Source organism: Eptatretus burgeri, chromosome 7 (assembly GCF_056783735.1).
Source record: "Eptatretus burgeri isolate ZD-2024b chromosome 7, Ebu_testis_v1, whole genome shotgun sequence".
NCBI lineage: Eukaryota > Metazoa > Chordata > Myxini > Myxiniformes > Myxinidae > Eptatretus > Eptatretus burgeri.
Genome location: NC_140967.1, coordinates 8566984 through 8579277, shown reverse-complemented (window position 1 = coordinate 8579277; position 12294 = coordinate 8566984). Strand labels below are relative to the sequence as shown.

The 12294-nt window shown below is 43.2% G+C and overlaps 1 long non-coding RNA gene across 1 annotated transcript in view; it reads left to right on the top strand.

Annotated features, from left to right (window-relative positions):
• The window catches only part of LOC147022629 (uncharacterized), a 50256-nt gene extending 41309 nt beyond the window's left edge, over positions 1 to 8947 (top strand). The window contains exon 3 of the long non-coding RNA XR_015059680.1: positions 8356 to 8947. This is a non-coding gene — a long non-coding RNA (uncharacterized LOC147022629). The remainder of the gene's footprint in view (positions 1 to 8355) is intronic.
• Positions 8948 to 12294: the final 3347 nt, after the last annotated feature.

Below are 12294 nucleotides of genomic sequence, written 5' to 3'. Positions count from 1 at the left end.
TCAGTATATATATATATATATATATATATATATATATATATATATATATATATATATATATATATATATATATATATATATATATATATATATATATATATATATATATATATATATATATATATATATATATATCTGGTGTGTTGGCGCAGTGGTTAGGGCAGCGGCTTGGGATCCAAAAGGTCCTGAGTTCAAGCCCCGTTGGGCCACTGAATTAATACACCAGGGGGTTGACTCAGCCTGTCATCCTTCCGAGGTCGGCGAAATGAGTACCAGTATACTGGGCCGGTGTATACCCCGGTTAAAATAGGTGTACCATATCCCTGTGTCGTAAGAGGCGACCAGGGTTGTGTCAGGAAGGGCATCCGGCGTAAAACATGTGCCAAATCACTATGCGGATCATACGGATGATCCGCTGTGGCGACCCCTAACGGGAGTAGCCGAAAGAAGAAGAAGAAGATATATATATATATATAGTTACGGCTGTGGAAATTCGCAATACACCATAAAGGTTCCTGAGATTAGCTATGCTGGTAAGTGAGCATTCAGATTGCTTTCCCCACCGTTGTTTAGAGGGATTTCTTCATGTTTGCCGGGCTGCAACTCTTTGAGATAGTGTTTTTCTTTACCTATCGTTATTTTAAACCTCCACGCAAACAACAACCGCCACCAAGTACGCCGCAACGCCTAGCACGCAACAAACCTACACGCAAACAACAACCGCCACCAAGTACGCCGCAACGCCAAGCACGCAACAAACCTACATGCAGACAACAACCGCCACCAAGTATGTCACAACACCAACCACGCTACAATTTCCCTCACAACAACCACCACCATCTTCGCCATTACCCCCGCTTCCGAACGTCATCCTCCACGGTCCACGCTACGATGGTTTCCGCGTCTGGAACCGTCCGAGAACGCAGGCAGGATTGACAGAACAAAAGCTCTTGCGGAGCCTGTGGGGTTTTTCCCGCCTATTTTCCCCGCGCTTGGTGTGAAGGGAAAGGAGGCAGGGCAGCTCGCTTCCGATTGGTGGATGCACGGCGTGAGGCGGTCGGAGTGAGAGGCTTCTCAAACCTTTTCAAGAAGCTTCTCGAAGGGAGGTGGAGCCAGAAGCGGGGCGGGGTGAAGGGCGGAGCCCCGACCTATAAAGGGCGAACACACGCGAGGCGAGGCTCTCTCTCTCTCGCCTCTTACTCTCGTTCTTGGTCTCGTGGCGCTGACCACCCCTTGGGGCTTCGCTCTGCCTCTCGCTTGGTTCATGCTCTCGGTTGCGGACTTTTCTTCCCCTCGCTCGTTCCTGCGCTCGTGGTCCGGCGAGCGGCTTGTTGGTGGAGACGGGGACGGAGGGCGCAGCAGAGCCGGCTGTGTAGTGGACCTGCGCGTCCGGACGAGGGGTGCCGGAGAGGATTCGCTGGCCGCGTGGGAGGCCGGAAACAGGCGCGACCACGTTGACAGTCGTGGGAGAGGGACTCGACGACCACTAATGGGGGGGGGAGGGGGCAGGTAACCTGTTACGGTCTCGTGGGCCCATTCGGTCATCCACGGCCCATGGCCATAAAGGTCTACGAACCCCGTATACCCCCTTGCCTATGAGGGGGTCTTTCCTTTTGTTTTGTATGACTGCTGTGGCGCCGTGTCCCTGTAAGTAGAACCTGCTAAGTAACTGTGCTGTAAATACACCCTTGCTTATAGTCGGTCGTATTGCTTTTGTTTTCTATTTCTTGCCTGTACATTGCATTACTGCCTTGCTTGTGTTGTGTGTGTAATACGTGCTTAAGGAATAAATGTCCTTGTGTGCAATGTATCCCGTTCGTCGTGTCCTATTTCCCTTTTAAAAAGCCATCTTGCATCGTGGAATGAGTCGTGGGTTTTAAATGCCCAGTAAAGAGAATTGGATCCGTCGAGGTCGGCGATAACACCGCTCGGTTGTCGCTTTAGAACGGAACGGACCGCTTAAGCGGTTCGTGTCCCAGACCGACCTGCGGCGTGGTGCAGCCCCTCGGTAGGTTATCCGCGCGAGTACTTAGGTATATCGACATTCGGCGATTCACCCTATCTCGCGCGGGTAGAATGTGGACTGGGCTGTGGTGAGGTTAAACCCCCACTCGTGACTGGTTTCTGGCGATAGTTCCAGGAGGGTCACGACTGAATTGTCCGTCCGGTGGGCGACGCGGTCGCTATTAGTGGAAAGTGGCCGATCGCACGCCGGCGGGCGCGAATTCGTAACAATATATATATATATATATATATATATATATATATATATATATATATATATATATATATATATATATATATATATTACATACACACACACATGGGAAGGGGGGGAGACGGGACACTGGGTCTGCCGAGCAGGCACATAACACGTTGGCCATTAGAAAGCTTGCAGTGCTCATGTGAGAAAATTCTGAGGATATCCTAAAGACTCAATAGCTCAGTGGGCTGTCACCGCATAAGTCATGAGGTCCTTGAGTTGAGTCAGAAATTTTTCACACAAGCCTCATGCAGGAATTTATTCCAGTTTTTTAAATAAAAAGAAACATATATATATATATATATATATATATATATATATATATATATATATATATATTTTTTGTATGTTAATTTTTTGCCACTATTCGTTCGATGAATACACAAACGTCATTTTTGAAACATGAATTGTCAACCACTCGTTGAGGCACCAACCAACCCGGGTGTATTTGTTATGTTGTGCTATCAGTAACGTTCTCATTTCTTCTTGATCATTCGATATAAAACACGGGATCAATAGATGCAGCACACCGAGTCCACAGTGTCCACGATACGTTCAGACACATTCACCGAAGGAAATTCTCACTTCCGTCAGGTGAATTGTAAAGGTAAGTAGTCAGTTAATAAAACTCCATTTAGACAAGTTGATTCCAGAGCGGTAAATAATTGATTGCATTTCATCACCGAAGATCTTATCCATCCTCGTGCTATTTTTGAATTATTTAATCAGCTTCATATTGACCTGGCAAAGGCTCTTCCTTGCATATTATCTGACTATGTTATTACGTGCCTTTTCTCCTATCTTTTTTTATTATCCCCTTTTTGCTCATACTTGCCCCCAATCTCTTTGTATGCCTGCTTTATCTCTTTTTGACTGTCCTCACTTGCATGACAGAACTATCATTTACAACGAAACACAAGCTGTAGCCTTGTACGATCTTCCGCTGTAATTTTTCAGCCATGATACATAATAATGGCCATTTAGCAATTTTAGACACTGCATTAGACTGTGCATCGTGCCTTTTTACCATTACTAAGGCCAGAACCCGTCTGATTGTTCCACATGACACGTTTCCCTGGAGTACGGCCCTCCATCTTTTTCCAGCCCCCATTCCAAATACATCTTCCGTTACAGATTGAAGAATGTAGATGAAAAAGTTCCCTCCAATATTTCCTCTCCCACCCTCCCTTCATCTGCCATTAGACTTGTTCACTTCTGATTGCCCATTTCCCTCGGCATTTGCACGTCCGCCTCTTTCCCTCGGCCTCGTATAAATCCGACGCCTCGACTTGTTTCGCCGTACTTCTCGTGTTCGCCGTATGTCGGGCCGACACACTTCCAACTGTTTGCTCTCTGTTTTCTTGACTCTTTGGACGCGGGCAAGTGGTTTCGGCGAAATGCTCGGGGTTTGGGCCAAAAGAGTGAGGAACAGCATCGGAGGCGATGTGCATTATCCTACCATCACTAAATGCAAATGAGGAAAAGCACATTTGAAACGAATCCTTATGGACTGGAAAATTTTGCCTTTGAAATTTTTTTTGGTCCTACGTTCCGCATGATGAAAAGCGTAGGGCAGGAAGAGCGATGGCTCCGCTCCGTTGGTTAAAAATTCCTTTTTACTCTTCCTTTATCTCGCACCTCGAGAGCTTGTCATGGCTGTCACAACGAGGGCCACCTCAGCTGGTGCTATGAAAGTGCATACCGTCCTGTAGTGTTCCTGATTATTACGGAAATGCTTCTCTTTATCGGGGACGTTGTACGCCGGTACGAGACTTCCAGCAATCCTGTTCCCTCAACAGTTTTTTTTATACCTGCCTATATTTTGATTCCACGTCCCTCTGTTTCCAAACCCATTCAATTATCGTAACAGGAGTTTTTTTTTTTTGGAGGAAAAAAAAGAAACCCCGGCAGTCAAAATGCATTAGTTCAAATAACATTAATTTGGGAATAATGAATAAAACGGATGAATTAAATGAACGTGAACCACCGTACAAGATAATGCCAGTGGGTCGCATGCCGTATGGTGGTTCCCTACCTGGCTTGTAAAAGGGGGAGGCAATTATCTGCAGGTAAACCCTAATGTGACATGGATGTGTGTTAGGTAGATTTGCACAACCTGGGATTATTCATGTCATGGCCGATGTTACGCGAAGTCAATTCGATATCTCCGGTGATTCCAGACAATGAACATTGGCCTTGTCTAAATTGGGAATCAACATTCAACATGGCCTCGATCACCTGATGAGCTACAAGGTGCATTGAAGTGCCGCTGCCATTTTCACGTTCACGAGTTGCCTTATTACCTCCGTCAGCGAAGGTGGATGGAGGTTATGTATCCACCTCTGTTTGTTTGTCTGTCTGTGAACAGAATATCTCAAAATGTTGTGGACGGATTTGGTTGAAACTTGGTGGATAGGTTCTGTGTGTGATAAGGACGAATTGATTCGATTCCGGTGAAGATCTGGATCCGGATACAATATTTTTAAAATTGCCCCTCACACAGGAAGTGAAAAGCATTGCTCAGCAAATGGTTCATGTTCATCCGTCCATCTGTCCATCGATGCATCTTATCAGTTTATGATTGAGGAACAACTTATTTTAATGAAATGTATTTTGAACACCACAAGTTTCTCGTTTCACCGTAATTTGACTTTGAATTTGTCCGAATCGCACATGCGTGGAGAAGAGTGAGAGAATTGTTTAACTCTGTATGTCTGCCCGACAGTCACACAAATTGAAAATCATTCCTTCCTGTTTTTAAAGACGTTATAAAGGACACAAACAACAGGCATGGAGAATTAATGTCAGTGTCAGATGAGGTGGTTCTACGAACTCTAGTTTTTTAAGTGATTCTTCACCATTGAGAGATGGTGCCAAAAACGATCGATAGCACAATATTTCAAAAAGTTGTGGATGGATTATGATGAAACTTAGTGGATGATTTGGGTAGGTGACAAGAACAATCCCAGTCCAGATCGAAATATGGCTTATCAGAGTGGGATACAAACCATAACCTGTTCAGCCTAAAGGAGGTACTGTATGCGCAGTACTGAGCGCCGTTCTAGTTTTATCATAAACAGCATGAGTTTGGAATTTATTCAAGGTGCCAGCGATAACTCGCCTACTCTTTTTCAATCTACACCATGGGGATGTTTACTTTAACCAGCAAACGTCTATATCTGAGTGAGGTCACACCCTGTGATGTCACAGCTCACAGCGTACCTGCGAAGCACCAATGCAATGGTTAATGTCGTCTGATCAGGAATCAAATCCAGATTACACCGCTCAAATAAATGTGCTCCGCCTGTATGATTGTGCCAAACTGATTTATTTATTTAGATTGATTTTTATCTCACCTGGAACGTTGTTCCGGGGACCTCATGCGATGGCGCATTGTCCGTCCGTCTGTCAGTCAGTCCGTCCGTCCGTCCGTCTGTCCGTCCACAAACATTTGCTTTCTTTTCAAAAACAACATGCACAGTTTTGATGATACTTGACTCCAACCTTCATCACCCATGATGTACTAAAGTTTGTTCACGACATTAAAAAATTGGGGTCTAAGAGGGTGTATGGGGGGGGGGGTTTGCCCCCAGAATACGTAATTGCTTTCTTGTCTGAAATTACACACACAATTTCGATGAAACCTGACCACAACCTTCATCACCCGTGATGTACCAAAGTTTGTTCACGACATTAAAAAAAATCCATCGGCATTTACTTTCTTTTCCGTTAAATATGTTGTGGGTTATCCACGCCTACCAGTGGTTCCCTGGTTTTCTTATCCACCTGCTACCAGTTGAGTGCCCAGGGGTGTTGCCCCAATTTTTAAATACACTCAAGGTGTGGTTGATGTTTTTTTAAAAATGTTGTTTTTAATAGCAAATGAATACATTTTGACTTGACTGGTATTCACACCATTGCTTTCAAACTGCCTGCTTTAAAGACAGTCAATATACAGTAGTAATCAATATAACTTAGTGATTGTACACCGCCCCTTCCTAATTCCATATCAAGGCGATGCATGATGTCATCGCCTGGTGGCACCGAAGGAAGGGAGTACTCAATTTTTACTCCATTTGTTTGTTACTTGGTGATTTTTTTTTTTTTGCCAAGTATGTTGGTCTGTCGCATTTGTCTGTTTTGTTTGTCTGACTGTTTGTCTGTTTGTCACGATTTTTGGCCACAGTTTTCAAGCAATTATTCTGAAATTTTTGGTTTATGTTGTTGACCAGCCACGGACGACGATGTTAAATTTTGGTGAAGATCCGAATCCGATCTGAGAATTTTTCAAGTGATTCTTCACCGTTGAGAGATCGGGCCAAAAACGATATATAGCACAATATCTCAAAAGATTATAGATGGATTCACACAAAACTTGGTGGACACATTGGGAATGCCACCAGGAAGAAGTGATTCAATTTTGATGAAGATCCGAATCTGGATCCGGATAAGAGAGTTTTTTTTTTTTTTTTTAAATGTGATTCTTCACCATTGAGAGATGGGACTAAAAATGATATTGCATGATATCTCAAAAGGTTGCGGACGGATTTGGATGAAACTTTGTGGACATGTTGGGTGTGTGACAAGGAATAATTAATTCGATTTTGATGAAGATCCAAATCCAGATCTGGAAGTTGTGAAAGGATTCAGAAAAAGTTGTGTTGTGGATGGTTTCGGACGAAATCTGGTGGACAGGTTGGGTGTGTGATGAGGATGAATCGTCAGGTTGGGTAAGACCCCTTCGACTCTTTTGACCCGTTAAACCCGTAATGGCTCTGTAAAACCCTGTAAACCCCTTTGCCCCGCTAAGACCCCGTAAACCCTTTGGAATATTCGACCCCTTAAGACCCCTACCAAGTGCCGTCCCATTTCGTCAAGTGTCACTCTCGGAGTGATTCTTCATTTTCTCGGTTGTTTGTTTTTTTTCGCCCAGGCGATATCTCAGCCGTCCTTCGATCGAAGAAGCTGAAATTTGGGTGCAATAGTGAATAAAAGATTTGGCATAAAGGATACTTTTTTATTTTTTGATTAATCAATTAATTGATTCATGACTTAATTATTATCGATTTATTAATTACTTATTTATTTTCTTTATCTTCTGGGTAATATCTCAGGCACCTTTTGTGCTCAGAAACCGATATTTGGATACGCCAGCGAACAAGTGATTTGGTTAAAAAGTGTATTTTCGATTTATTGATTGATCAATGAATCAATTAATTAATAATTTTTCGATGAATTCAACCCGAGCATGCATGGGCAAGGTCCAAAATTAATCGACCCAGCCGATTTTTTTTTGATGTTCTGTAACTTTTTTATTTTAATTTCTATTTGCATGCCTTTTCGTGTGTCCCTCAAGTCGTATTTTTACAATATTTCTGTGTTATCAGTATTTTTTTGTTCAGTTCAGTTTTAACAGGAATAATTTATTTACATTTAATAATGAAAAAGACACTGTCCCTGGCATGCATGGCTCGGGTCTAATGGACCCGCGGTTGTATTTTTGTATCGTATTCTTCGTAATTTTGCACACGACACATTCTACTGAAGGTTCTTCATCTCCGGGGGAATGTCCTGAGTCATTTGTGAAGTATTCAGGTTATTTTGAAAGCTTCTGTGTTTTCACCATCTTGTTTTCTCATGCACCTCCTGAGTTTTTATTTTTTTCTCAACTTCGTGTTTATTTTATGATCATTCAAATCGGATCAGCAATTCGATCATCCTTATTCATCGACATTGTTTTGTGATTTATTATTAGTATTTTTCCTTTTTGAAATTGTTTACCACCGTGTTTCTCCCTTTGACGAAGGTAAGTATTTTTTGGTCTCATTATTTCCTAACTTATGAGGTTTTTACAAGATTTGTCTTTGTGTGCTTTTTTCCTGTGCTCGTTTGGCCCTGCAGTTTTTTTTTTTATTTTTTTGCCATTTTATGTTTTCAAGTGTTTGGTTTTACGTCGGTTTATTTATTTTATCAATGTAGCATCTAATCAATATGTATTTAGTTAATATGTCTGGTGTTGGCTTAATGGGTAGTGTGGTCGGCTTGGGATTTGAGGGTCCTGAGTTTAAAATTCCCATTTGAATTAATTCCAGGTGGCATTGACTCTGCCTGTCATCCTTCTGAGGTCGCCAGCTTGCTGGGATGATTGAGCGATCTGAGTATCCCGTGTCAGAGTGGTGACCTGTTCAGGATTGTGCACAATAGCCCAGCAGACTACTTTGGCAGCACTGATGCTCTGTCTGGTCAGAGTATGGTCACAATGGATGGATTTAGTCATTGCATTGATGTTACTTCAGCAAATTGAATGGTTTTGGTCTCCATGTAAATATGGTTGGTTGGATGTAGGAAAAACATCTCAAAGGTTGATATGATGTAATGTTAGCACATGTGACGTCTCAAATGATTGAAATGAGAAATTTTGGAATGCAGGCTTATATATGAATTTTTATTCCCCAGTATTTTACTTTGTTTGATTTCCTGGTCTATTGATGGAAAGCCCACCGACGGAAAGTCAAAAAAAAATAAAAATCAGTGAATCGACATTTTTGGAGCAAAATTTTTTTCAGCAAATTCTCCAATACCGGCCACAACTTTGTATATTAAAAAAATAATAATAATAATAATGATAAAACATTAAAACGAGAAGGGCACTCGGTTGAGCGCATACCTCCGCCACGTAATGCCTGATCCACGATAACATATCAGGTCCAATACATTTTTCAAATATCATGCTATACAGTACTATATCACCTTTGGCCCGCTCTCTCAACGGTGAAGAATCACTTTAAAATTAAATAATTCTTGTTTCCAGATCCGTATTCTGTTCTTCACAAAAATCAAAGCAATTCGTCCTTGCCACACACCAAATGTGTCCACCAAATTTCGTCCGAATCCGTCGACAACTTTTTGAGATATCGTGCCACATATTGTTTTTGGCCCTCTCTCTCAATGGTGAAGAATCACTTTAAAAATTCTAGTCGTCGGATTCGGATCCAGATCTTCACCAAAATCTAATCAGTTCATCCTTTTCGCACACCAAACCTGTCCACAAAATTTCATCTGAATCTGTCAACAACCTTTTGAGATATCCTGTACACAAACGGACAGACAAACAAACAGACAAGCCGGTAGGCGACATGGGTGGTCGCTACATAATTGCATACTAGTCATACAGTTTTTGATGGATCGGGCTGAATTTTTTTGACAAAGAGGTTGATTATAGTGCACATAAAAGCGCGGAAGCCGATTTTTTTGATTTTCGAAAAAATGTTTTTTTTTCGGATTTTTAACAAATGTCAAAGTCCTGTTGCGAGGCAACGGTGGCGTCCATAGCAACGGTGCTCAAAAGCATAGAACTACATCCTGGTATGAACCTCCCAGTGAAGTTTCATCAAAATCGGTTGACTCCTCTGGTCTCCAGAGCTGTCCATTACATACAAACAAACAGACAGACGGAAAACCTGAGAATAACGGTAGTCTGGCGGTCGCCCAACAGGAAGGGGTGAAAACAAAACCTCCTTCCACCTTCGGTGGCAGAGGTAAATATAAATAAATAAATAAACCTGACTTGATTTTCCTCAAATAACATGATCAAAATTTCAAAACCCTCTCACAGACTTCACAGTCATGACACAGGTATACAATGACCCATCCATACCTGAGCTATGTACCTGTATAATGATCCTGTCAGTATCCATGCACCCACTGTATATTCCCAATACTTACAGGTACCGATGTCACTCAAATTGAAGATTGTCTACTGTTTCTGGTGCCACTGCCATTCCAGGTGGACTATTACATGCATTCACCACTCTCTGAATGAAAGATACCTGCCTTACAATACCTTCCTGACTCTCCTTTACTCTAACACTGGTCAGGGGTTCTGTCACTCTCCATTCTGCTAAAACCCTTTTCTCCATTTTTTAGTCTATATGTTTCATTGACTTCAACATCTCTACCAGATTCCCTCATAATTGGCTCCTTTCTAATGTAAAAGGTCTTGTCTCTTTCAGTCATACCTTTATAGCTTAGTCGAGCTCAACCTGGACTCGATCTACTCACCCGATGCTGAGCCTCCTCGACGGCAGCTACGTCCTTCCTGAGATGTGGTGACCAAAACTGTAAACAATATTCTATATAAAACATCACTAAATTCCTATACTGTGCAGACACTACATCCTTTAATTTATAACTTGATCCTCCACCAATATAACCTAAAATCATATTTGCTTTATCTATCGCAACCTGTCACTATCCTGTCTGCTTACCTCCCGGTATCTAGTACCAGCCCCAGATCCTTCTGTTTGACGCACTACCCTGAGCATCGTCTTTGTCTTCTTCTTTTTTCGTGGTTGCGGGTAGCATCATATGCTGGGAGTGCAGCTGTGCCGCTGATGCAGTGCCCCCTGTAGATCAGAGCAGGAATTTGTCATTTTTCCAGGGTGCTCGAGATAACTTGCCCACTCCTTGTGAAGGACACCATGGGATCTTTAACGTCTCAACCAATTAATGCTGGCAGATGGGATGCTTAGGTGATGTATCAGTAGTTTATACTAATGTATACATACGTGGGGGCACCGGGGTGTGGTTAAGGGGGTTGCTAACAACCGGGGTGTGGTTGAGTCACGTGACCCACCCAGGTTCCGACGCAGTGCTGTGCTTTGGTTTGCTCATGTCCTTATTAACCCTATTATTCACACTTCAGAGTCTTAGTCCCAATTTTTTGAGTACATTACAATGTCCATCAAAGGAACGCACCCAAACTGATTATTGGCCCTGACTGTGAAAAACCAGGGTGGCAGTTTACAGCTGGGCTGCTAGACAACTCAGAAGAGAGTGTGCATACCTGGAGGCTCTCCTGTCAGCCTCAATCATATACGCACCCTCAGCACCTACATTTTCTCATGTTAAACTGCATCTGTCGAACGTTTGCCCAATCTGTGTATCTCTACTTTACTCAATTTGATCACCCCCCCCCAAAAAAACCCCCTCTGATATTGAGGGACCACATTACTTCCAACCTCCCCAGCCAACATCCTCCCACTCACGACCATTGTTTGCTTCCTATCACGAAGCCAGTTTCCAATAAAATTTGACACTCTACCAACCATCCACAAGCCCTCACCTCAGCTAACAACCTTCAATGTAGTACCCTCATCCTCATCCCTAAAGCCCTCACCCTCATCTACAAGCCCTCACCTCAGCTTACAACCTTCAATGTGGTACCTTCATCCTCATCCCTAAAGCCCTCACCCTCATCCACAAGTCCTCACCTCAGCTAACAACCTTCAATGTAGTACCCTCATCCTCATCCCTAAAGCCCTCACCCTCATCCACAAGCCCTCACCTCAGCTTACAACCTTCAATGTGGTACCTTCATCCTCATCCCTAAAGCCCTCACCCTCATCCACAAGTCCTCACCTCAGCTAACAACCTTCAATGTAGTACCCTCATCCTCATCCCTAAAGCCCTCATCCTCATCCCTAAAGCCCTCACCCTCATCTACAAGCCCTCACCTCAGCTTACAACCTTCAATGTGGTACCTTCATCCTCATCCCTAAAGCCCTCACCCTCATCCACAAGTCCTCACCTCAGCTAACAACCTTCAATGTAGTACCCTCATCCTCATCCCTAAAGCCCTCACCCTCATCCACAAGTCCTCACCTCAGTGAACAACCTTCAATGTAGTACCCTCATCCTCATCCCTAAAGCCCTCACCCTCATCCACAAGCCCTCACCTCAGCTAACAACCTTCAATGTAGTATCCTCATCCTCATCCCTAAAGCCCTCACCCTCATCCACAAGCCCTCACCTCAGCTAACAACCTTCAATGTAGTACCCTCATCCTCATCCTCATCCACAAGCTCTCACCTCAGCTAACAACCTTCAATGTAGAACCCTCATCCTCATCCCTAAAGCCCTCACCCTCATCCACAAGCCCTCACCTCAGCTAACAACCTTCAATGTAGTACCCTCATCCTCATCCCTAAAGCCCTCACCCTCATCCACAAGCCCTCACCTCAGCGAACAAC